Source organism: Hydractinia symbiolongicarpus, chromosome 3 (genome assembly GCF_029227915.1).
Source record: "Hydractinia symbiolongicarpus strain clone_291-10 chromosome 3, HSymV2.1, whole genome shotgun sequence".
NCBI lineage: Eukaryota > Metazoa > Cnidaria > Hydrozoa > Anthoathecata > Hydractiniidae > Hydractinia > Hydractinia symbiolongicarpus.
In genome coordinates, this window is record NC_079877.1 from 8,716,995 (window position 1) to 8,736,266 (window position 19,272).

The following is a 19,272-nucleotide window of genomic DNA, read 5'->3' on the forward strand; positions in this document are numbered from 1 at the left end:
TACAGTTCTTGTGCAGGACTATGCAGGTCATGTCACGTTTGTAGTATGACGTGGTTTTTAAAATGATGCGATAGCTCGCACGTAGCAGAGGGTGGTTTCGATCCACCGACCTCTGGGTTATGGGCCCAGCACGCTTCCTCTGCGCCACTCTGCTGAAGGTAGGTAAGCTGAAATGTGTCTGATGTAAGGTGTAGTTTAGTATTGCGAACAGCACTCGAACTATGACCTTTTTACCATTTCCAGGGGGATTAGCTCACATGGTAGAGCGCTCGCTTTGCATGCGAGAGGTACCGGGATCGATGCCCGGATCCTCCAAGACGATGTTTTTAATTTATTTATTTTTATACTAATTTCAGTAGTTGCCAATGGTCATAAGAGGATTTATGATGCTCCTAAGATTACCTGGTATTAATAATAATAATAATAATACTAAACCGCGCTGCATATGTCTAGAGCATTTCTTGCTGTTTAATTTCGCATTGACAGTATACACAGTTTCAGCTTTTAACATGATCGACCGTGTGGCATTCGGGCATTGACGCCATCGCGAACATATTATTTAAATATGAACTCGTCCTCGGTAGTATAGTGGTAAGTATCCCCGCCTGTCACGCGGGAGACCGGGGTTCGATTCCCCGCCGGGGAGGTTCTTTTTATCTTGTCAATGTTTCGTTTCACGTCAGTAGCGTTCGCGGGACTGTCCGGGAATACAGATTTACGCCCGGTTAGCTCAGTCGGTAGAGCATCAGACTTTTAATCTGAGGGTCGCGGGTTCGAGTCCCTCATCGGGCGTAACAATTATTTGGTACGATGGTGAACTAACTTTCACCACAATGTCTTGTCGAAAGAGGATGAATAACGTAACATTTGAGGAGTGGCAAAGGCGAAGCAAACTTGATGGGGAACTAGCTCAGATGGTAGAGCGCTCGCTTAGCATGCGAGAGGTACCGGGATCGATGCCCGGGTTCTCCAATGCCTTTTCCATAGGCGTAAAATAAATGAAATTTGCGCAGAGCAATTTGCAGCAGCGTTCGTGTCATGTCGGGATGGCCGAGCGGTCTAAGGCGCCAGACTCAAGACAAAATGTTCTTCCACTCATCGCGTGGAGAATTCTGGTCCTCGAATGAGGGCGTGGGTTCGAATCCCACTTCCGACAACTTTTCCCTGCCACACAAAATTTTAGGCCTAAAATGCAAGTCCACCGAGCCGGATTTGAACCAGCGACCTAAGGATGCCTGAGTGGTATAAGTTCGTCTACAGTCCTCCGCTCTACCAACTGAGCTATCGGTGGATGTAGCATCGTACAGTTCTTGTGCAGGACTATGCAGGTCATGTCACGTTTGTAGTATGACGTGGTTTTTAAAATGATGCGATAGCTCGCACGTAGCAGAGGGTGGTTTCGATCCACCGACCTCTGGGTTATGGGCCCAGCACGCTTCCTCTGCGCCACTCTGCTGAAGGTAGGTAAGCTGAAATGTGTCTGATGTAAGGTGTAGTTTAGTATTGCGAACAGCACTCGAACTATGACCTTTTTACCATTTCCAGGGGGATTAGCTCACATGGTAGAGCGCTCGCTTTGCATGCGAGAGGTACCGGGATCGATGCCCGGATCCTCCAAGACGATGTTTTTAATTTATTTATTTTTATACTAATTTCAGTAGTTGCCAATGGTCATAAGAGGATTTATGATGCTCCTAAGATTACCTGGTATTAATAATAATAATAATAATACTAAACCGCGCTGCATATGTCTAGAGCATTTCTTGCTGTTTAATTTCGCATTGACAGTATACACAGTTTCAGCTTTTAACATGATCGACCGTGTGGCATTCGGGCATTGACGCCATCGCGAACATATTATTTAAATATGAACTCGTCCTCGGTAGTATAGTGGTAAGTATCCCCGCCTGTCACGCGGGAGACCGGGGTTCGATTCCCCGCCGGGGAGGTTCTTTTTATCTTGTCAATGTTTCGTTTCACGTCAGTAGCGTTCGCGGGACTGTCCGGGAATACAGATTTACGCCCGGTTAGCTCAGTCGGTAGAGCATCAGACTTTTAATCTGAGGGTCGCGGGTTCGAGTCCCTCATCGGGCGTAACAATTATTTGGTACGATGGTGAACTAACTTTCACCACAATGTCTTGTCGAAAGAGGATGAATAACGTAACATTTGCGGAGTGGCAAAGGCGAAGCAAACTTGATGGGGAACTAGCTCAGATGGTAGAGCGCTCGCTTAGCATGCGAGAGGTACCGGGATCGATGCCCGGGTTCTCCAATGCCTTTTCCATAGGCGTAAAATAAATGAAATTTGCGCAGAGCAATTTGCAGCAGCGTTCGTGTCATGTCGGGATGGCCGAGCGGTCTAAGGCGCCAGACTCAAGACAAAATGTTCTTCCACTCATCGCGTGGAGAATTCTGGTCCTCGAATGAGGGCGTGGGTTCGAATCCCACTTCCGACAACTTTTCCCTGCCACACAAAATTTTAGGCCTAAAATGCAAGTCCACCGAGCCGGATTTGAACCAGCGACCTAAGGATGCCTGAGTGGTATAAGTTCGTCTACAGTCCTCCGCTCTACCAACTGAGCTATCGGTGGATGTAGCATCGTACAGTTCTTGTGCAGGACTATGCAGGTCATGTCACGTTTGTAGTATGACGTGGTTTTTAAAATGATGCGATAGCTCGCACGTAGCAGAGGGTGGTTTCGATCCACCGACCTCTGGGTTATGGGCCCAGCACGCTTCCTCTGCGCCACTCTGCTGAAGGTAGGTAAGCTGAAATGTGTCTGATGTAAGGTGTAGTTTAGTATTGCGAACAGCACTCGAACTATGACCTTTTTAACATTTCCAGGGGGATTAGCTCACATGGTAGAGCGCTCGCTTTGCATGCGAGAGGTACCGGGATCGATGCCCGGATCCTCCAAGACGATGTTTTTAATTTATTTATTTTTATACTAATTTCAGTAGTTGCCAATGGTCATAAGAGGATTTATGATGCTCCTAAGATTACCTGGTATTAATAATAATAATAATAATACTAAACCGCGCTGCATATGTCTAGAGCATTTCTTGCTGTTTAATTTCGCATTGACAGTATACACAGTTTCAGCTTTTAACATGATCGACCGTGTGGCATTCGGGCATTGACGCCATCGCGAACATATTATTTAAATATGAACTCGTCCTCGGTAGTATAGTGGTAAGTATCCCCGCCTGTCACGCGGGAGACCGGGGTTCGATTCCCCGCCGGGGAGGTTCTTTTTATCTTGTCAATGTTTCGTTTCACGTCAGTAGCGTTCGCGGGACTGTCCGGGAATACAGATTTACGCCCGGTTAGCTCAGTCGGTAGAGCATCAGACTTTTAATCTGAGGGTCGCGGGTTCGAGTCCCTCATCGGGCGTAACAATTATTTGGTACGATGGTGAACTAACTTTCACCACAATGTCTTGTCGAAAGAGGATGAATAACGTAACATTTGCGGATGGCAAAGGCGAAGCAAACTTGATGGGGAACTAGCTCAGATGGTAGAGCGCTCGCTTAGCATGCGAGAGGTACCGGGATCGATGCCCGGGTTCTCCAATGCCTTTTCCATAGGCGTAAAATAAATGAAATTTGCGCAGAGCAATTTGCAGCAGCGTTCGTGTCATGTCGGGATGGCCGAGCGGTCTAAGGCGCCAGACTCAAGACAAAATGTTCTTCCACTCATCGCGTGGAGAATTCTGGTCCTCGAATGAGGGCGTGGGTTCGAATCCCACTTCCGACAACTTTTCCCTGCCACACAAAATTTTAGGCCTAAAATGCAAGTCCACCGAGCCGGATTTGAACCAGCGACCTAAGGATGCCTGAGTGGTATAAGTTCGTCTACAGTCCTCCGCTCTACCAACTGAGCTATCGGTGGATGTAGCATCGTACAGTTCTTGTGCAGGACTATGCAGGTCATGTCACGTTTGTAGTATGACGTGGTTTTTAAAATGATGCGATAGCTCGCACGTAGCAGAGGGTGGTTTCGATCCACCGACCTCTGGGTTATGGGCCCAGCACGCTTCCTCTGCGCCACTCTGCTGAAGGTAGGTAAGCTGAAATGTGTCTGATGTAAGGTGTAGTTTAGTATTGCGAACAGCACTCGAACTATGACCTTTTTAACATTTCCAGGGGGATTAGCTCACATGGTAGAGCGCTCGCTTTGCATGCGAGAGGTACCGGGATCGATGCCCGGATCCTCCAAGACGATGTTTTTAATTTATTTATTTTTATACTAATTTCAGTAGTTGCCAATGGTCATAAGAGGATTTATGATGCTCCTAAGATTACCTGGTATTAATAATAATAATAATAATACTAAACCGCGCTGCATATGTCTAGAGCATTTCTTGCTGTTTAATTTCGCATTGACAGTATACACAGTTTCAGCTTTTAACATGATCGACCGTGTGGCATTCGGGCATTGACGCCATCGCGAACATATTATTTAAATATGAACTCGTCCTCGGTAGTATAGTGGTAAGTATCCCCGCCTGTCACGCGGGAGACCGGGGTTCGATTCCCCGCCGGGGAGGTTCTTTTTATCTTGTCAATGTTTCGTTTCACGTCAGTAGTGTTCGCGGGACTGTCCGGGAATACAGATTTACGCCCGGTTAGCTCAGTCGGTAGAGCATCAGACTTTTAATCTGAGGGTCGCGGGTTCGAGTCCCTCATCGGGCGTAACAATTATTTGGTACGATGGTGAACTAACTTTCACCACAATGTCTTGTCGAAAGAGGATGAATAACGTAACATTTGCGGAGTGGCAAAGGCGAAGCAAACTTGATGGGGAACTAGCTCAGATGGTAGAGCGCTCGCTTAGCATGCGAGAGGTACCGGGATCGATGCCCGGGTTCTCCAATGCCTTTTCCATAGGCGTAAAATAAATGAAATTTGCGCAGAGCAATTTGCAGCAGCGTTCGTGTCATGTCGGGATGGCCGAGCGGTCTAAGGCGCCAGACTCAAGACAAAATGTTCTTCCACTCATCGCGTGGAGAATTCTGGTCCTCGAATGAGGGCGTGGGTTCGAATCCCACTTCCGACAACTTTTCCCTGCCACACAAAATTTTAGGCCTAAAATGCAAGTCCACCGAGCCGGATTTGAACCAGCGACCTAAGGATGCCTGAGTGGTATAAGTTCGTCTACAGTCCTCCGCTCTACCAACTGAGCTATCGGTGGATGTAGCATCGTACAGTTCTTGTGCAGGACTATGCAGGTCATGTCACGTTTGTAGTATGACGTGGTTTTTAAAATGATGCGATAGCTCGCACGTAGCAGAGGGTGGTTTCGATCCACCGACCTCTGGGTTATGGGCCCAGCACGCTTCCTCTGCGCCACTCTGCTGAAGGTAGGTAAGCTGAAATGTGTCTGATGTAAGGTGTAGTTTAGTATTGCGAACAGCACTCGAACTATGACCTTTTTAACATTTCCAGGGGGATTAGCTCACATGGTAGAGCGCTCGCTTTGCATGCGAGAGGTACCGGGATCGATGCCCGGATCCTCCAAGACGATGTTTTTAATTTATTTATTTTTATACTAATTTCAGTAGTTGGCAATGGTCATAAGAGGATTTATGATGCTCCTAAGATTACCTGGTATTAATAATAATAATAATAATACTAAACCGCGCTGCATATGTCTAGAGCATTTCTTGCTGTTTAATTTCGCATTGACAGTATACACAGTTTCAGCTTTTAACATGATCGACCGTGTGGCATTCGGGCATTGACGCCATCGCGAACATATTATTTAAATATGAACTCGTCCTCGGTAGTATAGTGGTAAGTATCCCCGCCTGTCACGCGGGAGACCGGGGTTCGATTCCCCGCCGGGGAGGTTCTTTTTATCTTGTCAATGTTTCGTTTCACGTCAGTAGCGTTCGCGGGACTGTCCGGGAATACAGATTTACGCCCGGTTAGCTCAGTCGGTAGAGCATCAGACTTTTAATCTGAGGGTCGCGGGTTCGAGTCCCTCATCGGGCGTAACAATTATTTGGTACGATGGTGAACTAACTTTCACCACAATGTCTTGTCGAAAGAGTATGAATAACGTAACATTTGCGGAGTGGCAAAGGCGAAGCAAACTTGATGGGGAACTAGCTCAGATGGTAGAGCGCTCGCTTAGCATGCGAGAGGTACCGGGATCGATGCCCGGGTTCTCCAATGCCTTTTCCATAGGCGTAAAATAAATGAAATTTGCGCAGAGCAATTTGCAGCAGCGTTCGTGTCATGTCGGGATGGCCGAGCGGTCTAAGGCGCCAGACTCAAGACAAAATGTTCTTCCACTCATCGCGTGGAGAATTCTGGTCCTCGAATGAGGGCGTGGGTTCGAATCCCACTTCCGACAACTTTTCCCTGCCACACAAAATTTTAGGCCTAAAATGCAAGTCCACCGAGCCGGATTTGAACCAGCGACCTAAGGATGCCTGAGTGGTATAAGTTCGTCTACAGTCCTCCGCTCTACCAACTGAGCTATCGGTGGATGTAGCATCGTACAGTTCTTGTGCAGGACTATGCAGGTCATGTCACGTTTGTAGTATGACGTGGTTTTTAAAATGATGCGATAGCTCGCACGTAGCAGAGGGTGGTTTCGATCCACCGACCTCTGGGTTATGGGCCCAGCACGCTTCCTCTGCGCCACTCTGCTGAAGGTAGGTAAGCTGAAATGTGTCTGATGTAAGGTGTAGTTTAGTATTGCGAACAGCACTCGAACTATGACCTTATTAACATTTCCAGGGGGATTAGCTCACATGGTAGAGCGCTCGCTTTGCATGCGAGAGGTACCGGGATCGATGCCCGGATCCTCCAAGACGATGTTTTTAATTTATTTATTTTTATACTAATTTCAGTAGTTGCCAATGGTCATAAGAGGATTTATGATGCTCCTAAGATTACCTGGTATTAATAATAATAATAATAATACTAAACCGCGCTGCATATGTCTAGAGCATTTCTTGCTGTTTAATTTCGCATTGACAGTATACACAGTTTCAGCTTTTAACATGATCGACCGTGTGGCATTCGGGCATTGACGCCATCGCGAACATATTATTTAAATATGAACTCGTCCTCGGTAGTATAGTGGTAAGTATCCCCGCCTGTCACGCGGGAGACCGGGGTTCGATTCCCCGCCGGGGAGGTTCTTTTTATCTTGTCAATGTTTCGTTTCACGTCAGTAGCGTTCGCGGGACTGTCCGGGAATACAGATTTACGCCCGGTTAGCTCAGTCGGTAGAGCATCAGACTTTTAATCTGAGGGTCGCGGGTTCGAGTCCCTCATCGGGCGTAACAATTATTTGGTACGATGGTGAACTAACTTTCACCACAATGTCTTGTCGAAAGAGGATGAATAACGTAACATTTGCGGAGTGGCAAAGGCGAAGCAAACTTGATGGGGAACTAGCTCAGATGGTAGAGCGCTCGCTTAGCATGCGAGAGGTACCGGGATCGATGCCCGGGTTCTCCAATGCCTTTTCCATAGGCGTAAAATAAATGAAATTTGCGCAGAGCAATTTGCAGCAGCGTTCGTGTCATGTCGGGATGGCCGAGCGGTCTAAGGCGCCAGACTCAAGACAAAATGTTCTTCCACTCATCGCGTGGAGAATTCTGGTCCTCGAATGAGGGCGTGGGTTCGAATCCCACTTCCGACAACTTTTCCCTGCCACACAAAATTTTAGGCCTAAAATGCAAGTCCACCGTGCCGGATTTGAACCAGCGACCTAAGGATGCCTGAGTGGTATAAGTTCGTCTACAGTCCTCCGCTCTACCAACTGAGCTATCGGTGGATGTAGCATCGTACAGTTCTTGTGCAGGACTATGCAGGTCATGTCACGTTTGTAGTATGACGTGGTTTTTAAAATGATGCGATAGCTCGCACGTAGCAGAGGGTGGTTTCGATCCACCGACCTCTGGGTTATGGGCCCAGCACGCTTCCTCTGCGCCACTCTGCTGAAGGTAGGTAAGCTGAAATGTGTCTGATGTAAGGTGTAGTTTAGTATTGCGAACAGCACTCGAACTATGACCTTTTTACCATTTCCAGGGGGATTAGCTCACATGGTAGAGCGCTCGCTTTGCATGCGAGAGGTACCGGGATCGATGCCCGGATCCTCCAAGACGATGTTTTTAATTTATTTATTTTTATACTAATTTCAGTAGTTGCCAATGGTCATAAGAGGATTTATGATGCTCCTAAGATTACCTGGTATTAATAATAATAATAATAATACTAAACCGCGCTGCATATGTCTAGAGCATTTCTTGCTGTTTAATTTCGCATTGACAGTATACACAGTTTCAGCTTTTAACATGATCGACCGTGTGGCATTCGGGCATTGACGCCATCGCGAACATATTATTTAAATATGAACTCGTCCTCGGTAGTATAGTGGTAAGTATCCCCGCCTGTCACGCGGGAGACCGGGGTTCGATTCCCCGCCGGGGAGGTTCTTTTTATCTTGTCAATGTTTCGTTTCACGTCAGTAGCGTTCGCGGGACTGTCCGGGAATACAGATTTACGCCCGGTTAGCTCAGTCGGTAGAGCATCAGACTTTTAATCTGAGGGTCGCGGGTTCGAGTCCCTCATCGGGCGTAACAATTATTTGGTACGATGGTGAACTAACTTTCACCACAATGTCTTGTCGAAAGAGGATGAATAACGTAACATTTGCGGAGTGGCAAAGGCGAAGCAAACTTGATGGGGAACTAGCTCAGATGGTAGAGCGCTCGCTTAGCATGCGAGAGGTACCGGGATCGATGCCCGGGTTCTCCAATGCCTTTTCCATAGGCGTAAAATAAATGAAATTTGCGCAGAGCAATTTGCAGCAGCGTTCGTGTCATGTCGGGATGGCCGAGCGGTCTAAGGCGCCAGACTCAAGACAAAATGTTCTTCCACTCATCGCGTGGAGAATTCTGGTCCTCGAATGAGGGCGTGGGTTCGAATCCCACTTCCGGCAACTTTTCCCTGATACAACAAAATTTTAGGCCTAAAATGCAAGTCCACCGAGCCGGATTTGAACCAGCGACCTAAGGATGCCTGAGTGGTATAAGTTCGTCTACAGTCCTCCGCTCTACCAACTGAGCTATCGGTGGATGTAGCATCGTACAGTTCTTGTGCAGGACTATGCAGGTCATGTCACGTTTGTAGTATGACGTGGTTTTTAAAATGATGCGATAGCTCGCACGTAGCAGAGGGTGGTTGCGATCCACCGACTTCTGGGTTATGGGCCCAGCACGCTTCCTCTGCGCCACTCTGCTGAAGGTAGGTAAGCTGAAATGTGTCTGATGTAAGGTGTAGTTTAGTATTGCGAACAGCACTCGAACTATGACCTTTTTACCATTTCCAGGGGGATTAGCTCACATGGTAGAGCGCTCGCTTTGCATGCGAGAGGTACCGGGATCGATGCCCGGATCCTCCAAGACGATGTTTTTAATTTATTTATTTTTATACTAATTTCAGTAGTTGCCAATGGTCATAAGAGGATTTATGATGCTCCTAAGATTACCTGGTATTAATAATAATAATAATAATACTAAACCGCGCTGCATATGTCTAGAGCATTTCTTGCTGTTTAATTTCGCATTGACAGTATACACAGTTTCAGCTTTTAACATGATCGACCGTGTGGCATTCGGGCATTGACGCCATCGCGAACATATTATTTAAATATGAACTCGTCCTCGGTAGTATAGTGGTAAGTATCCCCGCCTGTCACGCGGGAGACCGGGGTTCGATTCCCCGCCGGGGAGGTTCTTTTTATCTTGTCAATGTTTCGTTTCACGTCAGTAGCGTTCGCGGGACTGTCCGGGAATACAGATTTACGCCCGGTTAGCTCAGTCGGTAGAGCATCAGACTTTTAATCTGAGGGTCGCGGGTTCGAGTCCCTCATCGGGCGTAACAATTATTTGGTACGATGGTGAACTAACTTTCACCACAATGTCTTGTCGAAAGAGGATGAATAACGTAACATTTGCGGAGTGGCAAAGGCGAAGCAAACTTGATGGGGAACTAGCTCAGATGGTAGAGCGCTCGCTTAGCATGCGAGAGGTACCGGGATCGATGCCCGGGTTCTCCAATGCCTTTTCCATAGGCGTAAAATAAATGAAATTTGCGCAGAGCAATTTGCAGCAGCGTTCGTGTCATGTCGGGATGGCCGAGCGGTCTAAGGCGCCAGACTCAAGACAAAATGTTCTTCCACTCATCGCGTGGAGAATTCTGGTCCTCGAATGAGGGCGTGGGTTCGAATCCCACTTCCGACAACTTTTCCCTGCCACACAAAATTTTAGGCCTAAAATGCAAGTCCACCGAGCCGGATTTGAACCAGCGACCTAAGGATGCCTGAGTGGTATAAGTTCGTCTACAGTCCTCCGCTCTACCAACTGAGCTATCGGTGGATGTAGCATCGTACAGTTCTTGTGCAGGACTATGCAGGTCATGTCACGTTTGTAGTATGACGTGGTTTTTAAAATGATGCGATAGCTCGCACGTAGCAGAGGGTGGTTTCGATCCACCGACCTCTGGGTTATGGGCCCAGCACGCTTCCTCTGCGCCACTCTGCTGAAGGTAGGTAAGCTGAAATGTGTCTGATGTAAGGTGTAGTTTAGTATTGCGAACAGCACTCGAACTATGACCTTTTTACCATTTCCAGGGGGATTAGCTCACATGGTAGAGCGCTCGCTTTGCATGCGAGAGGTACCGGGATCGATGCCCGGATCCTCCAAGACGATGTTTTTAATTTATTTATTTTTATACTAATTTCAGTAGTTGCCAATGGTCATAAGAGGATTTATGATGCTCCTAAGATTACCTGGTATTAATAATAATAATAATAATACTAAACCGCGCTGCATATGTCTAGAGCATTTCTTGCTGTTTAATTTCGCATTGACAGTATACACAGTTTCAGCTTTTAACATGATCGACCGTGTGGCATTCGGGCATTGACGCCATCGCGAACATATTATTTAAATATGAACTCGTCCTCGGTAGTACAGTGGTAAGTATCCCCGCCTGTCTCGCGGGAGACCGGGGTTCGATTCCCCGCCGGGGAGGTTCTTTTTATCTTGTCAATGTTTCGTTTCACGTCAGTAGCGTTCGCGGGACTGTCCGGGAATACAGATTTACGCCCGGTTAGCTCAGTCGGTAGAGCATCAGACTTTTAATCTGAGGGTCGCGGGTTCGAGTCCCTCATCGGGCGTAACAATTATTTGGTACGATGGTGAACTAACTTTCACCACAATGTCTTGTCGAAAGAGGATGAATAACGTAACATTTGCGGAGTGGCAAAGGCGAAGCAAACTTGATGGGGAACTAGCTCAGATGGTAGAGCGCTCGCTTAGCATGCGAGAGGTACCGGGATCGATGCCCGGGTTCTCCAATGCCTTTTCCATAGGCGTAAAATAAATGAAATTTGCGCAGAGCAATTTGCAGCAGCGTTCGTGTCATGTCGGGATGGCCGAGCGGTCTAAGGCGCCAGACTCAAGACAAAATGTTCTTCCACTCATCGCGTGGAAAATTCTGGTCCTCGAATGAGGGCGTGGGTTCGAATCCCACTTCCGACAACTTTTCCCTGCCACACAAAATTTTAGGCCTAAAATGCAAGTCCACCGAGCCGGATTTGAACCAGCGACCTAAGGATGCCTGAGTGGTATAAGTTCGTCTACAGTCCTCCGCTCTACCAACTGAGCTATCGGTGGATGTAGCATCGTACAGTTCTTGTGCAGGACTATGCAGGTCATGTCACGTTTGTAGTATGACGTGGTTTTTAAAATGATGCGATAGCTCGCACGTAGCAGAGGGTGGTTTCGATCCACCGACCTCTGGGTTATGGGCCCAGCACGCTTCCTCTGCGCCACTCTGCTGAAGGTAGGTAAGCTGAAAGGTGTCTGATGTAAGGTGTAGTTTAGTATTGCGAACAGCACTCGAACTATGACCTTTTTACTATTTCCAGGGGGATTAGCTCACATGGTAGAGCGCTCGCTTTGCATGCGAGAGGTACCGGGATCGATGCCCGGATCCTCCAAGACGATGTTTTTAATTTATTTATTTTTATACTAATTTCAGTAGTTGCCAATGGTCATAAGAGGATTTATGATGCTCCTAAGATTACCTGGTATTAATAATAATAATAATAATACTAAACCGCGCTGCATATGTCTAGAGCATTTCTTGCTGTTTAATTTCGCATTGACAGTATACACAGTTTCAGCTTTTAACATAATCGACCGTGTGGCATTCGGGCATTGACGCCATCGCGAACATATTATTTAAATATGAACTCGTCCTCGGTAGTACAGTGGTAAGTATCCCCGCCTGTCACGCGGGAGACCGGGGTTCGATTCCCCGCCGGGGAGGTTCTTTTTATCTTGTCAATGTTTCGTTTCACGTCAGTAGCGTTCGCGGGACTGTCCGGGAATACAGATTTACGCCCGGTTAGCTCAGTCGGTAGAGCATCAGACTTTTAATCTGAGGGTCGCGGGTTCGAGTCCCTCATCGGGCGTAACAATTATTTGGTACGATGGTGAACTAACTTTCACCACAATGTCTTGTCGAAAGAGGATGAATAACGTAACATTTGCGGAGTGGCAAAGGCGAAGCAAACTTGATGGGGAACTAGCTCAGATGGTAGAGCGCTCGCTTAGCATGCGAGAGGTACCGGGATCGATGCCCGGGTTCTCCAATGCCTTTTCCATAGGCGTAAAATAAATGAAATTTGCGCAGAGCAATTTGCAGCAGCGTTCGTGTCATGTCGGGATGGCCGAGCGGTCTAAGGCGCCAGACTCAAGACAAAATGTTCTTCCACTCATCGCGTGGAGAATTCTGGTCCTCGAATGAGGGCGTGGGTTCGAATCCCACTTCCGACAACTTTTCCCTGCCACACAAAATTTTAGGCCCAAAATGCAAGTCCACCGAGCCGGATTTGAACCAGCGACCTAAGGATGCCTGAGTGGTATAAGTTCGTCTACAGTCCTCCGCTCTACCAACTGAGCTATCGGTGGATGTAGCATCGTACAGTTCTTGTGCAGGACTATGCAGGTCATGTCACGTTTGTAGTATGACGTGGTTTTTAAAATGATGCGATAGCTCGCACGTAGCAGAGGGTGGTTTCGATCCACCGACCTCTGGGTTATGGGCCCAGCACGCTTCCTCTGCGCCACTCTGCTGAAGGTAGGTAAGCTGAAATGTGTCTGATGTAAGGTGTAGTTTAGTATTGCGAACAGCACTCGAACTATGACCTTTTTACCATTTCCAGGGGGATTAGCTCACATGGTAGAGCGCTCGCTTTGCATGCGAGAGGTACCGGGATCGATGCCCGGATCCTCCAAGACGATGTTTTTAATTTATTTATTTTTATACTAATTTCAGTAGTTGCCAATGGTCATAAGAGGATTTATGATGCTCCTAAGATTACCTGGTATTAATAATAATAATAATAATACTAAACCGCGCTGCATATGTCTAGAGCATTTCTTGCTGTTTAATTTCGCATTGACAGTATACACAGTTTCAGCTTTTAACATGATCGACCGTGTGGCATTCGGGCATTGACGCCATCGCGAACATATTATTTAAATATGAACTCGTCCTCGGTAGTATAGTGGTAAGTATCCCCGCCTGTCACGCGGGAGACCGGGGTTCGATTCCCCGCCGGGGAGGTTCTTTTTATCTTGTCAATGTTTCGTTTCACGTCAGTAGCGTTCGCGGGACTGTCCGGGAATACAGATTTACGCCCGGTTAGCTCAGTCGGTAGAGCATCAGACTTTTAATCTGAGGGTCGCGGGTTCGAGTCCCTCATCGGGCGTAACAATTATTTGGTACAATGGTGAACTAACTTTCACCACAATGTCTTGTCGAAAGAGGATGAATAACGTAACATTTGCGGAGTGGCAAAGGCGAAGCAAACTTGATGGGGAACTAGCTCAGATGGTAGAGCGCTCGCTTAGCATGCGAGAGGTACCGGGATCGATGCCCGGGTTCTCCAATGCCTTTTCCATAGGCGTAAAATAAATGAAATTTGCGCAGAGCAATTTGCAGCAGCGTTCGTGTCATGTCGGGATGGCCGAGCGGTCTAAGGCGCCAGACTCAAGACAAAATGTTCTTCCACTCATCGCGTGGAGAATTCTGGTCCTCGAATGAGGGCGTGGGTTCGAATCCCACTTCCGACAACTTTTCCCTGCCACACAAAATTTTAGGCCTAAAATGCAAGTCCACCGAGCCGGATTTGAACCAGCGACCTAAGGATGCCTGAGTTGTATAAGTTCGTCTACAGTCCTCCGCTCTACCAACTGAGCTATCGGTGGATGTAGCATCGTACAGTTCTTGTGCAGGACTATGCAGGTCATGTCACGTTTGTAGTATGACGTGGTTTTTAAAATGATGCGATAGCTCGCACGTAGCAGAGGGTGGTTTCGATCCACCAACCTCTGGGTTATGGGCCCAGCACGCTTCCTCTGCGCCACTCTGCTGAAGGTAGGTAAGCTGAAATGTGTCTGATGTAAGGTGTAGTTTAGTATTGCGAACAGCACTCGAACTATGACCTTTTTACCATTTCCACGGGGATTAGCTCACATGGTAGAGCGCTCGCTTTGCATGCGAGAGGTACCGGGATCGATGCCCGGATCCTCCAAGACGATGTTTTTAATTTATTTATTTTTATACTAATTTCAGTAGTTGCCAATGGTCATAAGAGGATTTATGATGCTCCTAAGATTACCTGGTATTAATAATAATAATAATAATACTAAACCGCGCTGCATATGTCTAGAGCATTTCTTGCTGTTTAATTTCGCATTGACAGTATACACAGTTTCAGCTTTTAACATGATCGACCGTGTGGCATTCGGGCATTGACGCCATCGCGAACATATTATTTAAATATGAACTCGTCCTCGGTAGTATAGTGGTAAGTATCCCCGCCTGTCACGCGGGAGACCGGGGTTCGATTCCCCGCCGGGGAGGTTCTTTTTATCTTGTCAATGTTTCGTTTCACGTCAGTAGCGTTCGCGGGACTGTCCGGGAATACAGATTTACGCCCGGTTAGCTCAGTCGGTAGAGCATCAGACTTTTAATCTGAGGGTCGCGGGTTCGAGTCCCTCATCGGGCGTAACAATTATTTGGTACGATGGTGAACTAACTTTCACCACAATGTCTTGTCGAAAGAGGATGAATAACGTAACATTTGCGGAGTGGCAAAGGCGAAGCAAACTTGATGGGGAACTAGCTCAGATGGTAGAGCGCTTGCTTAGCATGCGAGAGGTACCGGAATCGATGCCCGGGTTCTCCAATGCCTTTTCCATAGGCGTAAAATAAATGAAATTTGCGCAGAGCAATTTGCAGCAGCGTTCGTGTCATGTCGGGATGGCCGAGCGGTCTAAGGCGCCAGACTCAAGACAAAATGTTCTTCCACTCATCGCGTGGAGAATTCTGGTCCTCGAATGAGGGCGTGGGTTCGAATCCCACTTCCGACAACTTTTCCCTGCCACACAAAATTTTAGGCCTAAAATGCAAGTCCACCGAGCCGGATTTGAACCAGCGACCTAAGGATGCCTGAGTGGTATAAGTTCGTCTACAGTCCTCCGCTCTACCAACTGAGCTATCGGTGGATGTAGCATCGTACAGTTCTTGTGCAGGACTATGCAGGTCATGTCACGTTTGTAGTATGACGTGGTTTTTAAAATGATGCGATAGCTCGCACGTAGCAGAGGGTGGTTTCGATCCACCGACCTCTGGGTTATGGGCCCAGCACGCTTCCTCTGCGCCACTCTGCTGAAGGTAGGTAAGCTGAAATGTGTCTGATGTAAGGTGTAGTTTAGTATTGCGAACAGCACTCGAACTATGACCTTTTTACCATTTCCAGGGGGATTAGCTCACATGGTAGAGCGCTCGCTTTGCAGGCGAGAGGTACCGGGATCGATGCCCGGATCCTCCAAGACGATGTTTTTAATTTATTTATTTTTATACTAATTTCAGTAGTTGCCAATGGTCATAAGAGGATTTATGATGCTCCTAAGATTACCTGGTATTAATAATAATAATAATAATAATACTAAACCGCGCTGCATATGTCTAGAGCATTTCTTGCTGTTTAATTTCGCATTGACAGTATACACAGTTTCAGCTTTTAACATGATCGACCGTGTGGCATTCGGGCATTGACGCCATCGCGAACATATTATTTAAATATGAACTCGTCCTCGGTAGTATAGTGGTAAGTATCCCCGCCTGTCACGCGGGAGACCGGGGTTCGATTCCCCGCCGGGGAGGTTCTTTTTATCTTGTCAATGTTTCGTTTCACGTCAGTAGCGTTCGCGGGACTATCCGGGAATACAGATTTACGCCCGGTTAGCTCAGTCGGTAGAGCATCAGACTTTTAATCTGAGGGTCGCGGGTTCGAGTCCCTCATCGGGCGTAACAATTATTTGGTACGATGGTGAACTAACTTTCAGCACAATGTCTTGTCGAAAGAGGATGAATAACGTAACATTTGCGGAGTGGCAAAGGCGAAGCAAACTTGATGGGGAACTAGCTCAGATGGTAGAGCGCTCGCTTAGCATGCGAGAGGTACCGGGATCGATGCCCGGGTTCTCCAATGCCTTTTCCATAGGCGTAAAATAAATGAAATTTGCGCAGAGCAATTTGCAGCAGCGTTCGTGTCATGTCGGGATGGCCGAGCGGTCTAAGGCGCCAGACTCAAGACAAAATGTTCTTCCACTCATCGCGTGGAGAATTCTGGTCCTCGAATGAGGGCGTGGGTTCGAATCCCACTTCCGACAACTTTTCCCTGCCACACAAAATTTTAGGCCTAAAATGCAAGTCCACCGAGCCGGATTTGAACCAGCGACCTAAGGATGCCTGAGTGGTATAAGTTCGTCTACAGTCCTCCGCTCTACCAACTGAGCTATCGGTGGATGTAGCATCGTACAGTTCTTGTGCAGGACTATGCAGGTCATGTCACGTTTGTAGTATGACGTGGTTTTTAAAATGATGCGATAGCTCGCACGTAGCAGAGGGTGGTTTCGATCCACCGACCTCTGGGTTATGGGCCCAGCACGCTTCCTCTGCGCCACTCTGCTGAAGGTAGGTAAGCTGAAATGTGTCTGATGTAAGGTGTAGTTTAGTATTGCGAACAGCACTCGAACTATGACCTTTTTACCATTTCCAGGGGGATTAGCTCACATGGTAGAGCGCTAGCTTTGCATGCGAGAGGTACCGGGATCGATGCCCGGATCCTCCAAGACGATGTTTTTAATTTATTTATTTTTATACTAATTTCAGTAGTTGCCAATGGTCATAAGAGGATTTATGATGCTCCTAAGATTACCTGGTATTAATAATAATAATAATAATAATATTAAACCGCGCTGCATATGTCTAGAGCATTTCTTGCTGTTTAATTTCGCATTGACAGTATACACAGTTTCAGCTTTTAACATGATCGACCGTGTGGCATTCGGGCATTGACGCCATCGCGAACATATTATTTAAATATGAACTCGTCCTCGGTAGTATAGTGGTAAGTATCCCCGCCTGTCACGCGGGAGACCGGGGTTCGATTCCCCGCCGGGGAGGTTCTTTTTATCTTGTCAATGTTTCGTTTCACGTCAGTAGCGTTCGCGGGACTGTCCGGGAATACAGATTTACGCCCGGTTAGCTCAGTCGGTAGAGCATCAGACTTTTAATCTGAGGGTCGCGGGTTCGAGTCCCTCATCGGGCGTAACAATTATTTGGTACGATGGTGAACTAACTTTCACCACAATGTCTTGTCGAAAGAGGATGAATAACGTAACATTTGCGGAGTGGCAAAGGCGAAGCAAACTTGATGGGGAACTAGCTCAGATGGTAGAGCGCTCGCTTAGCATGCGAGAGGTACCGGGATCGATGCCCGGGTTCTCCAATGCCTTTTCCATAGGCGTAAAATAAATGAAATTTGCGCACAGCAATTTGCAGCAGCGTTCGTGTCATGTCGGGATGGCCGAGCGGTCTAAGGCGCCAGACTCAAGACAAAATGTTCTTCCACTCATCGCGTGGAGAATTCTGGTCCTCGAATGAGGGCGTGGGTTCGAATCCCACTTCCGACAACTTTTCCCTGCCACACAAAATTTTAGGCCTAAAATGCAAGTCCACCGAGCCGGATTTGAACCAGCGACCTAAGGATGCCTGAGTGGTATAAGTTCGTCTACAGTCCTCCGCTCTACCAACTGAGCTATCGGTGGATGTAGCATCGTACAGTTCTTATGCAGGACTATGCAGGTCATGTCACGTTTGTAGTATGACGTGGTTTTTAAAATGATGCGATAGCTCGCACGTAGCAGAGGGTGGTTTCGATCCACCGACCTCTGGGTTATGGGCCCAGCACGCTTCCTCTGCGCCACTCTGCTGAAGGTAGGTAAGCTGAAATGTGTCTGATGTAAGGTGTAGTTTAGTATTGCGAACAGCACTCGAACTATGACCTTTTTACCATTTCCAGGGGGATTAGCTCACATGGTAGAGCGCTAGCTTTGCATGCGAGAGGCACCGGGATCGATGCCCGGATCCTCCAAGACGATGTTTTTAATTTATTTATTTTTATACTAATTTCAGTAGTTGCCAATGGTCATAAGAGGATTTATGATGCTCCTAAGATTACCTGGTATTAATAATAATAATAATAATACTAAACCGCGCTGCATATGTCTAGAGCATTTCTTGCTGTTTAATTTCGCATTGACAGTATACACAGTTTCAGCTTTTAACACGATCGACCGTGTGGCATTCGGGCATTGACGCCATCGCGAACATATTATTTAAATATGAACTCGTCCTCGGTAGTATAGTGGTAAGTATCCCCGCCTGTCACGCGGGAGACCGGGGTTCGATTCCCCGCCGGGGAGATTCTTTTTATCTTGCCAATGTTTCGTTTCACGTCAGTAGCGTTCGCGGGACTGTCCGGGAATACAGATTTACGCCCGGTTAGCTCAGTCGGTAGAGCATCAGACTTTTAATCTGAGGGTCGCGGGTTCGAGTCCCTCATCGGGCGTAACAATTATTTGGTACGATGGTGAACTAACTTTCACCACAATGTCTTGTCGAAAGAGGATGAATAACGTAACATTTGCGGAGTGGCAAAGGCGAAGCAAACTTGATGGGGAACTAGCTCAGATGGTAGCGCGCTCGCTTAGCATGCGAGAGGTACCGGGATCGATGCCCGGGTTCTCCAATGCCTTTTCCATAGGCGTAAAATAAATGAAATTTGCGCAGAGCAATTTGCAGCAGCGTTCGTGTC

The 19,272-nt window shown here is 47.3% G+C and overlaps 82 non-coding genes across 82 annotated transcripts; 68 read left to right on the forward strand and 14 right to left on the reverse strand.

Moving 5' to 3' along the window:
- The first annotated feature begins 242 nt into the window (after positions 1-242).
- Trnaa-ugc (transfer RNA alanine (anticodon UGC)) lies at positions 243-315 on the forward strand. Its single transcript has one exon. It is a non-coding gene; the product is annotated as a tRNA-Ala (tRNA).
- A 259-nt stretch (positions 316-574) lies between these two features.
- Positions 575-646, forward strand: Trnad-guc (transfer RNA aspartic acid (anticodon GUC)). Its single transcript has one exon. It is a non-coding gene; the product is annotated as a tRNA-Asp (tRNA).
- Positions 647-719: 73 nt separating this feature from the next.
- On the forward strand, positions 720-792 carry Trnak-uuu (transfer RNA lysine (anticodon UUU)). The gene has a single exon. It is a non-coding gene; the product is annotated as a tRNA-Lys (tRNA).
- Positions 793-899: 107 nt separating this feature from the next.
- Trnaa-agc (transfer RNA alanine (anticodon AGC)) lies at positions 900-972 on the forward strand. Its single transcript has one exon. It is a non-coding gene; the product is annotated as a tRNA-Ala (tRNA).
- A 68-nt stretch (positions 973-1,040) lies between these two features.
- Positions 1,041-1,156, forward strand: Trnal-caa (transfer RNA leucine (anticodon CAA)). The gene is made up of 2 exons: positions 1,041-1,078; positions 1,111-1,156. It is a non-coding gene; the product is annotated as a tRNA-Leu (tRNA).
- Positions 1,157-1,197: 41 nt separating this feature from the next.
- Trnay-gua (transfer RNA tyrosine (anticodon GUA)) lies at positions 1,198-1,291 on the reverse strand. Its single transcript has 2 exons — positions 1,255-1,291; positions 1,198-1,233 (listed from the first exon to the last, which is right to left on the reverse strand). It is a non-coding gene; the product is annotated as a tRNA-Tyr (tRNA).
- Positions 1,292-1,544: 253 nt separating this feature from the next.
- On the forward strand, positions 1,545-1,617 carry Trnaa-ugc (transfer RNA alanine (anticodon UGC)). The gene has a single exon. It is a non-coding gene; the product is annotated as a tRNA-Ala (tRNA).
- A 259-nt stretch (positions 1,618-1,876) lies between these two features.
- Trnad-guc (transfer RNA aspartic acid (anticodon GUC)) lies at positions 1,877-1,948 on the forward strand. Its single transcript has one exon. It is a non-coding gene; the product is annotated as a tRNA-Asp (tRNA).
- A 73-nt stretch (positions 1,949-2,021) lies between these two features.
- Positions 2,022-2,094, forward strand: Trnak-uuu (transfer RNA lysine (anticodon UUU)). Its single transcript has one exon. It is a non-coding gene; the product is annotated as a tRNA-Lys (tRNA).
- Positions 2,095-2,201: 107 nt separating this feature from the next.
- On the forward strand, positions 2,202-2,274 carry Trnaa-agc (transfer RNA alanine (anticodon AGC)). The gene has a single exon. It is a non-coding gene; the product is annotated as a tRNA-Ala (tRNA).
- Positions 2,275-2,342: 68 nt separating this feature from the next.
- Positions 2,343-2,458, forward strand: Trnal-caa (transfer RNA leucine (anticodon CAA)). Its single transcript has 2 exons — positions 2,343-2,380; positions 2,413-2,458. It is a non-coding gene; the product is annotated as a tRNA-Leu (tRNA).
- A 41-nt stretch (positions 2,459-2,499) lies between these two features.
- On the reverse strand, positions 2,500-2,593 carry Trnay-gua (transfer RNA tyrosine (anticodon GUA)). Its single transcript has 2 exons — positions 2,557-2,593; positions 2,500-2,535 (listed from the first exon to the last, which is right to left on the reverse strand). It is a non-coding gene; the product is annotated as a tRNA-Tyr (tRNA).
- A 253-nt stretch (positions 2,594-2,846) lies between these two features.
- Positions 2,847-2,919, forward strand: Trnaa-ugc (transfer RNA alanine (anticodon UGC)). Its single transcript has one exon. It is a non-coding gene; the product is annotated as a tRNA-Ala (tRNA).
- A 259-nt stretch (positions 2,920-3,178) lies between these two features.
- Positions 3,179-3,250, forward strand: Trnad-guc (transfer RNA aspartic acid (anticodon GUC)). The gene has a single exon. It is a non-coding gene; the product is annotated as a tRNA-Asp (tRNA).
- Positions 3,251-3,323: 73 nt separating this feature from the next.
- Trnak-uuu (transfer RNA lysine (anticodon UUU)) lies at positions 3,324-3,396 on the forward strand. Its single transcript has one exon. It is a non-coding gene; the product is annotated as a tRNA-Lys (tRNA).
- A 106-nt stretch (positions 3,397-3,502) lies between these two features.
- On the forward strand, positions 3,503-3,575 carry Trnaa-agc (transfer RNA alanine (anticodon AGC)). Its single transcript has one exon. It is a non-coding gene; the product is annotated as a tRNA-Ala (tRNA).
- A 68-nt stretch (positions 3,576-3,643) lies between these two features.
- Positions 3,644-3,759, forward strand: Trnal-caa (transfer RNA leucine (anticodon CAA)). Its single transcript has 2 exons — positions 3,644-3,681; positions 3,714-3,759. It is a non-coding gene; the product is annotated as a tRNA-Leu (tRNA).
- Positions 3,760-3,800: 41 nt separating this feature from the next.
- On the reverse strand, positions 3,801-3,894 carry Trnay-gua (transfer RNA tyrosine (anticodon GUA)). The gene is made up of 2 exons: positions 3,858-3,894; positions 3,801-3,836 (listed from the first exon to the last, which is right to left on the reverse strand). It is a non-coding gene; the product is annotated as a tRNA-Tyr (tRNA).
- Positions 3,895-4,147: 253 nt separating this feature from the next.
- On the forward strand, positions 4,148-4,220 carry Trnaa-ugc (transfer RNA alanine (anticodon UGC)). Its single transcript has one exon. It is a non-coding gene; the product is annotated as a tRNA-Ala (tRNA).
- Positions 4,221-4,479: 259 nt separating this feature from the next.
- Positions 4,480-4,551, forward strand: Trnad-guc (transfer RNA aspartic acid (anticodon GUC)). The gene has a single exon. It is a non-coding gene; the product is annotated as a tRNA-Asp (tRNA).
- Positions 4,552-4,624: 73 nt separating this feature from the next.
- Positions 4,625-4,697, forward strand: Trnak-uuu (transfer RNA lysine (anticodon UUU)). The gene has a single exon. It is a non-coding gene; the product is annotated as a tRNA-Lys (tRNA).
- Positions 4,698-4,804: 107 nt separating this feature from the next.
- Trnaa-agc (transfer RNA alanine (anticodon AGC)) lies at positions 4,805-4,877 on the forward strand. The gene has a single exon. It is a non-coding gene; the product is annotated as a tRNA-Ala (tRNA).
- Positions 4,878-4,945: 68 nt separating this feature from the next.
- Positions 4,946-5,061, forward strand: Trnal-caa (transfer RNA leucine (anticodon CAA)). Its single transcript has 2 exons — positions 4,946-4,983; positions 5,016-5,061. It is a non-coding gene; the product is annotated as a tRNA-Leu (tRNA).
- Positions 5,062-5,102: 41 nt separating this feature from the next.
- Positions 5,103-5,196, reverse strand: Trnay-gua (transfer RNA tyrosine (anticodon GUA)). The gene is made up of 2 exons: positions 5,160-5,196; positions 5,103-5,138 (listed from the first exon to the last, which is right to left on the reverse strand). It is a non-coding gene; the product is annotated as a tRNA-Tyr (tRNA).
- A 253-nt stretch (positions 5,197-5,449) lies between these two features.
- Positions 5,450-5,522, forward strand: Trnaa-ugc (transfer RNA alanine (anticodon UGC)). Its single transcript has one exon. It is a non-coding gene; the product is annotated as a tRNA-Ala (tRNA).
- Positions 5,523-5,781: 259 nt separating this feature from the next.
- Trnad-guc (transfer RNA aspartic acid (anticodon GUC)) lies at positions 5,782-5,853 on the forward strand. Its single transcript has one exon. It is a non-coding gene; the product is annotated as a tRNA-Asp (tRNA).
- Positions 5,854-5,926: 73 nt separating this feature from the next.
- Trnak-uuu (transfer RNA lysine (anticodon UUU)) lies at positions 5,927-5,999 on the forward strand. Its single transcript has one exon. It is a non-coding gene; the product is annotated as a tRNA-Lys (tRNA).
- A 107-nt stretch (positions 6,000-6,106) lies between these two features.
- On the forward strand, positions 6,107-6,179 carry Trnaa-agc (transfer RNA alanine (anticodon AGC)). The gene has a single exon. It is a non-coding gene; the product is annotated as a tRNA-Ala (tRNA).
- Positions 6,180-6,247: 68 nt separating this feature from the next.
- Positions 6,248-6,363, forward strand: Trnal-caa (transfer RNA leucine (anticodon CAA)). The gene is made up of 2 exons: positions 6,248-6,285; positions 6,318-6,363. It is a non-coding gene; the product is annotated as a tRNA-Leu (tRNA).
- A 41-nt stretch (positions 6,364-6,404) lies between these two features.
- On the reverse strand, positions 6,405-6,498 carry Trnay-gua (transfer RNA tyrosine (anticodon GUA)). The gene is made up of 2 exons: positions 6,462-6,498; positions 6,405-6,440 (listed from the first exon to the last, which is right to left on the reverse strand). It is a non-coding gene; the product is annotated as a tRNA-Tyr (tRNA).
- Positions 6,499-6,751: 253 nt separating this feature from the next.
- On the forward strand, positions 6,752-6,824 carry Trnaa-ugc (transfer RNA alanine (anticodon UGC)). The gene has a single exon. It is a non-coding gene; the product is annotated as a tRNA-Ala (tRNA).
- A 259-nt stretch (positions 6,825-7,083) lies between these two features.
- Positions 7,084-7,155, forward strand: Trnad-guc (transfer RNA aspartic acid (anticodon GUC)). The gene has a single exon. It is a non-coding gene; the product is annotated as a tRNA-Asp (tRNA).
- Positions 7,156-7,228: 73 nt separating this feature from the next.
- Trnak-uuu (transfer RNA lysine (anticodon UUU)) lies at positions 7,229-7,301 on the forward strand. Its single transcript has one exon. It is a non-coding gene; the product is annotated as a tRNA-Lys (tRNA).
- A 107-nt stretch (positions 7,302-7,408) lies between these two features.
- On the forward strand, positions 7,409-7,481 carry Trnaa-agc (transfer RNA alanine (anticodon AGC)). Its single transcript has one exon. It is a non-coding gene; the product is annotated as a tRNA-Ala (tRNA).
- Positions 7,482-7,549: 68 nt separating this feature from the next.
- Positions 7,550-7,665, forward strand: Trnal-caa (transfer RNA leucine (anticodon CAA)). The gene is made up of 2 exons: positions 7,550-7,587; positions 7,620-7,665. It is a non-coding gene; the product is annotated as a tRNA-Leu (tRNA).
- A 41-nt stretch (positions 7,666-7,706) lies between these two features.
- Positions 7,707-7,800, reverse strand: Trnay-gua (transfer RNA tyrosine (anticodon GUA)). Its single transcript has 2 exons — positions 7,764-7,800; positions 7,707-7,742 (listed from the first exon to the last, which is right to left on the reverse strand). It is a non-coding gene; the product is annotated as a tRNA-Tyr (tRNA).
- A 253-nt stretch (positions 7,801-8,053) lies between these two features.
- On the forward strand, positions 8,054-8,126 carry Trnaa-ugc (transfer RNA alanine (anticodon UGC)). Its single transcript has one exon. It is a non-coding gene; the product is annotated as a tRNA-Ala (tRNA).
- Positions 8,127-8,385: 259 nt separating this feature from the next.
- Trnad-guc (transfer RNA aspartic acid (anticodon GUC)) lies at positions 8,386-8,457 on the forward strand. Its single transcript has one exon. It is a non-coding gene; the product is annotated as a tRNA-Asp (tRNA).
- A 73-nt stretch (positions 8,458-8,530) lies between these two features.
- Positions 8,531-8,603, forward strand: Trnak-uuu (transfer RNA lysine (anticodon UUU)). The gene has a single exon. It is a non-coding gene; the product is annotated as a tRNA-Lys (tRNA).
- A 107-nt stretch (positions 8,604-8,710) lies between these two features.
- Trnaa-agc (transfer RNA alanine (anticodon AGC)) lies at positions 8,711-8,783 on the forward strand. The gene has a single exon. It is a non-coding gene; the product is annotated as a tRNA-Ala (tRNA).
- A 68-nt stretch (positions 8,784-8,851) lies between these two features.
- On the forward strand, positions 8,852-8,967 carry Trnal-caa (transfer RNA leucine (anticodon CAA)). The gene is made up of 2 exons: positions 8,852-8,889; positions 8,922-8,967. It is a non-coding gene; the product is annotated as a tRNA-Leu (tRNA).
- Positions 8,968-9,009: 42 nt separating this feature from the next.
- On the reverse strand, positions 9,010-9,103 carry Trnay-gua (transfer RNA tyrosine (anticodon GUA)). The gene is made up of 2 exons: positions 9,067-9,103; positions 9,010-9,045 (listed from the first exon to the last, which is right to left on the reverse strand). It is a non-coding gene; the product is annotated as a tRNA-Tyr (tRNA).
- A 253-nt stretch (positions 9,104-9,356) lies between these two features.
- On the forward strand, positions 9,357-9,429 carry Trnaa-ugc (transfer RNA alanine (anticodon UGC)). Its single transcript has one exon. It is a non-coding gene; the product is annotated as a tRNA-Ala (tRNA).
- Positions 9,430-9,688: 259 nt separating this feature from the next.
- Trnad-guc (transfer RNA aspartic acid (anticodon GUC)) lies at positions 9,689-9,760 on the forward strand. The gene has a single exon. It is a non-coding gene; the product is annotated as a tRNA-Asp (tRNA).
- Positions 9,761-9,833: 73 nt separating this feature from the next.
- On the forward strand, positions 9,834-9,906 carry Trnak-uuu (transfer RNA lysine (anticodon UUU)). The gene has a single exon. It is a non-coding gene; the product is annotated as a tRNA-Lys (tRNA).
- Positions 9,907-10,013: 107 nt separating this feature from the next.
- On the forward strand, positions 10,014-10,086 carry Trnaa-agc (transfer RNA alanine (anticodon AGC)). Its single transcript has one exon. It is a non-coding gene; the product is annotated as a tRNA-Ala (tRNA).
- Positions 10,087-10,154: 68 nt separating this feature from the next.
- Positions 10,155-10,270, forward strand: Trnal-caa (transfer RNA leucine (anticodon CAA)). The gene is made up of 2 exons: positions 10,155-10,192; positions 10,225-10,270. It is a non-coding gene; the product is annotated as a tRNA-Leu (tRNA).
- A 41-nt stretch (positions 10,271-10,311) lies between these two features.
- Positions 10,312-10,405, reverse strand: Trnay-gua (transfer RNA tyrosine (anticodon GUA)). Its single transcript has 2 exons — positions 10,369-10,405; positions 10,312-10,347 (listed from the first exon to the last, which is right to left on the reverse strand). It is a non-coding gene; the product is annotated as a tRNA-Tyr (tRNA).
- A 253-nt stretch (positions 10,406-10,658) lies between these two features.
- Trnaa-ugc (transfer RNA alanine (anticodon UGC)) lies at positions 10,659-10,731 on the forward strand. The gene has a single exon. It is a non-coding gene; the product is annotated as a tRNA-Ala (tRNA).
- A 259-nt stretch (positions 10,732-10,990) lies between these two features.
- Positions 10,991-11,062, forward strand: Trnad-guc (transfer RNA aspartic acid (anticodon GUC)). The gene has a single exon. It is a non-coding gene; the product is annotated as a tRNA-Asp (tRNA).
- Positions 11,063-11,135: 73 nt separating this feature from the next.
- Trnak-uuu (transfer RNA lysine (anticodon UUU)) lies at positions 11,136-11,208 on the forward strand. Its single transcript has one exon. It is a non-coding gene; the product is annotated as a tRNA-Lys (tRNA).
- Positions 11,209-11,315: 107 nt separating this feature from the next.
- On the forward strand, positions 11,316-11,388 carry Trnaa-agc (transfer RNA alanine (anticodon AGC)). The gene has a single exon. It is a non-coding gene; the product is annotated as a tRNA-Ala (tRNA).
- Positions 11,389-11,456: 68 nt separating this feature from the next.
- Positions 11,457-11,572, forward strand: Trnal-caa (transfer RNA leucine (anticodon CAA)). Its single transcript has 2 exons — positions 11,457-11,494; positions 11,527-11,572. It is a non-coding gene; the product is annotated as a tRNA-Leu (tRNA).
- A 41-nt stretch (positions 11,573-11,613) lies between these two features.
- Trnay-gua (transfer RNA tyrosine (anticodon GUA)) lies at positions 11,614-11,707 on the reverse strand. Its single transcript has 2 exons — positions 11,671-11,707; positions 11,614-11,649 (listed from the first exon to the last, which is right to left on the reverse strand). It is a non-coding gene; the product is annotated as a tRNA-Tyr (tRNA).
- Positions 11,708-11,960: 253 nt separating this feature from the next.
- Positions 11,961-12,033, forward strand: Trnaa-ugc (transfer RNA alanine (anticodon UGC)). Its single transcript has one exon. It is a non-coding gene; the product is annotated as a tRNA-Ala (tRNA).
- Positions 12,034-12,292: 259 nt separating this feature from the next.
- Positions 12,293-12,364, forward strand: Trnad-guc (transfer RNA aspartic acid (anticodon GUC)). The gene has a single exon. It is a non-coding gene; the product is annotated as a tRNA-Asp (tRNA).
- A 73-nt stretch (positions 12,365-12,437) lies between these two features.
- Trnak-uuu (transfer RNA lysine (anticodon UUU)) lies at positions 12,438-12,510 on the forward strand. The gene has a single exon. It is a non-coding gene; the product is annotated as a tRNA-Lys (tRNA).
- A 107-nt stretch (positions 12,511-12,617) lies between these two features.
- On the forward strand, positions 12,618-12,690 carry Trnaa-agc (transfer RNA alanine (anticodon AGC)). Its single transcript has one exon. It is a non-coding gene; the product is annotated as a tRNA-Ala (tRNA).
- Positions 12,691-12,758: 68 nt separating this feature from the next.
- Positions 12,759-12,874, forward strand: Trnal-caa (transfer RNA leucine (anticodon CAA)). Its single transcript has 2 exons — positions 12,759-12,796; positions 12,829-12,874. It is a non-coding gene; the product is annotated as a tRNA-Leu (tRNA).
- Positions 12,875-12,915: 41 nt separating this feature from the next.
- Positions 12,916-13,009, reverse strand: Trnay-gua (transfer RNA tyrosine (anticodon GUA)). The gene is made up of 2 exons: positions 12,973-13,009; positions 12,916-12,951 (listed from the first exon to the last, which is right to left on the reverse strand). It is a non-coding gene; the product is annotated as a tRNA-Tyr (tRNA).
- Positions 13,010-13,262: 253 nt separating this feature from the next.
- Trnaa-ugc (transfer RNA alanine (anticodon UGC)) lies at positions 13,263-13,335 on the forward strand. Its single transcript has one exon. It is a non-coding gene; the product is annotated as a tRNA-Ala (tRNA).
- Positions 13,336-13,594: 259 nt separating this feature from the next.
- Trnad-guc (transfer RNA aspartic acid (anticodon GUC)) lies at positions 13,595-13,666 on the forward strand. Its single transcript has one exon. It is a non-coding gene; the product is annotated as a tRNA-Asp (tRNA).
- A 73-nt stretch (positions 13,667-13,739) lies between these two features.
- Positions 13,740-13,812, forward strand: Trnak-uuu (transfer RNA lysine (anticodon UUU)). The gene has a single exon. It is a non-coding gene; the product is annotated as a tRNA-Lys (tRNA).
- A 107-nt stretch (positions 13,813-13,919) lies between these two features.
- Trnaa-agc (transfer RNA alanine (anticodon AGC)) lies at positions 13,920-13,992 on the forward strand. Its single transcript has one exon. It is a non-coding gene; the product is annotated as a tRNA-Ala (tRNA).
- Positions 13,993-14,060: 68 nt separating this feature from the next.
- Positions 14,061-14,176, forward strand: Trnal-caa (transfer RNA leucine (anticodon CAA)). Its single transcript has 2 exons — positions 14,061-14,098; positions 14,131-14,176. It is a non-coding gene; the product is annotated as a tRNA-Leu (tRNA).
- A 41-nt stretch (positions 14,177-14,217) lies between these two features.
- On the reverse strand, positions 14,218-14,311 carry Trnay-gua (transfer RNA tyrosine (anticodon GUA)). The gene is made up of 2 exons: positions 14,275-14,311; positions 14,218-14,253 (listed from the first exon to the last, which is right to left on the reverse strand). It is a non-coding gene; the product is annotated as a tRNA-Tyr (tRNA).
- Positions 14,312-14,896: 585 nt separating this feature from the next.
- On the forward strand, positions 14,897-14,968 carry Trnad-guc (transfer RNA aspartic acid (anticodon GUC)). Its single transcript has one exon. It is a non-coding gene; the product is annotated as a tRNA-Asp (tRNA).
- Positions 14,969-15,041: 73 nt separating this feature from the next.
- On the forward strand, positions 15,042-15,114 carry Trnak-uuu (transfer RNA lysine (anticodon UUU)). Its single transcript has one exon. It is a non-coding gene; the product is annotated as a tRNA-Lys (tRNA).
- A 248-nt stretch (positions 15,115-15,362) lies between these two features.
- On the forward strand, positions 15,363-15,478 carry Trnal-caa (transfer RNA leucine (anticodon CAA)). Its single transcript has 2 exons — positions 15,363-15,400; positions 15,433-15,478. It is a non-coding gene; the product is annotated as a tRNA-Leu (tRNA).
- Positions 15,479-15,519: 41 nt separating this feature from the next.
- On the reverse strand, positions 15,520-15,613 carry Trnay-gua (transfer RNA tyrosine (anticodon GUA)). The gene is made up of 2 exons: positions 15,577-15,613; positions 15,520-15,555 (listed from the first exon to the last, which is right to left on the reverse strand). It is a non-coding gene; the product is annotated as a tRNA-Tyr (tRNA).
- Positions 15,614-16,201: 588 nt separating this feature from the next.
- On the forward strand, positions 16,202-16,273 carry Trnad-guc (transfer RNA aspartic acid (anticodon GUC)). Its single transcript has one exon. It is a non-coding gene; the product is annotated as a tRNA-Asp (tRNA).
- Positions 16,274-16,346: 73 nt separating this feature from the next.
- Positions 16,347-16,419, forward strand: Trnak-uuu (transfer RNA lysine (anticodon UUU)). The gene has a single exon. It is a non-coding gene; the product is annotated as a tRNA-Lys (tRNA).
- Positions 16,420-16,526: 107 nt separating this feature from the next.
- On the forward strand, positions 16,527-16,599 carry Trnaa-agc (transfer RNA alanine (anticodon AGC)). Its single transcript has one exon. It is a non-coding gene; the product is annotated as a tRNA-Ala (tRNA).
- A 68-nt stretch (positions 16,600-16,667) lies between these two features.
- On the forward strand, positions 16,668-16,783 carry Trnal-caa (transfer RNA leucine (anticodon CAA)). Its single transcript has 2 exons — positions 16,668-16,705; positions 16,738-16,783. It is a non-coding gene; the product is annotated as a tRNA-Leu (tRNA).
- Positions 16,784-16,824: 41 nt separating this feature from the next.
- Trnay-gua (transfer RNA tyrosine (anticodon GUA)) lies at positions 16,825-16,918 on the reverse strand. The gene is made up of 2 exons: positions 16,882-16,918; positions 16,825-16,860 (listed from the first exon to the last, which is right to left on the reverse strand). It is a non-coding gene; the product is annotated as a tRNA-Tyr (tRNA).
- Positions 16,919-17,506: 588 nt separating this feature from the next.
- On the forward strand, positions 17,507-17,578 carry Trnad-guc (transfer RNA aspartic acid (anticodon GUC)). The gene has a single exon. It is a non-coding gene; the product is annotated as a tRNA-Asp (tRNA).
- Positions 17,579-17,651: 73 nt separating this feature from the next.
- Trnak-uuu (transfer RNA lysine (anticodon UUU)) lies at positions 17,652-17,724 on the forward strand. Its single transcript has one exon. It is a non-coding gene; the product is annotated as a tRNA-Lys (tRNA).
- A 107-nt stretch (positions 17,725-17,831) lies between these two features.
- Trnaa-agc (transfer RNA alanine (anticodon AGC)) lies at positions 17,832-17,904 on the forward strand. The gene has a single exon. It is a non-coding gene; the product is annotated as a tRNA-Ala (tRNA).
- A 68-nt stretch (positions 17,905-17,972) lies between these two features.
- Trnal-caa (transfer RNA leucine (anticodon CAA)) lies at positions 17,973-18,088 on the forward strand. The gene is made up of 2 exons: positions 17,973-18,010; positions 18,043-18,088. It is a non-coding gene; the product is annotated as a tRNA-Leu (tRNA).
- A 41-nt stretch (positions 18,089-18,129) lies between these two features.
- On the reverse strand, positions 18,130-18,223 carry Trnay-gua (transfer RNA tyrosine (anticodon GUA)). The gene is made up of 2 exons: positions 18,187-18,223; positions 18,130-18,165 (listed from the first exon to the last, which is right to left on the reverse strand). It is a non-coding gene; the product is annotated as a tRNA-Tyr (tRNA).
- Positions 18,224-18,808: 585 nt separating this feature from the next.
- Positions 18,809-18,880, forward strand: Trnad-guc (transfer RNA aspartic acid (anticodon GUC)). Its single transcript has one exon. It is a non-coding gene; the product is annotated as a tRNA-Asp (tRNA).
- Positions 18,881-18,953: 73 nt separating this feature from the next.
- Positions 18,954-19,026, forward strand: Trnak-uuu (transfer RNA lysine (anticodon UUU)). Its single transcript has one exon. It is a non-coding gene; the product is annotated as a tRNA-Lys (tRNA).
- The last annotated feature ends 246 nt before the right edge of the window (positions 19,027-19,272 follow it).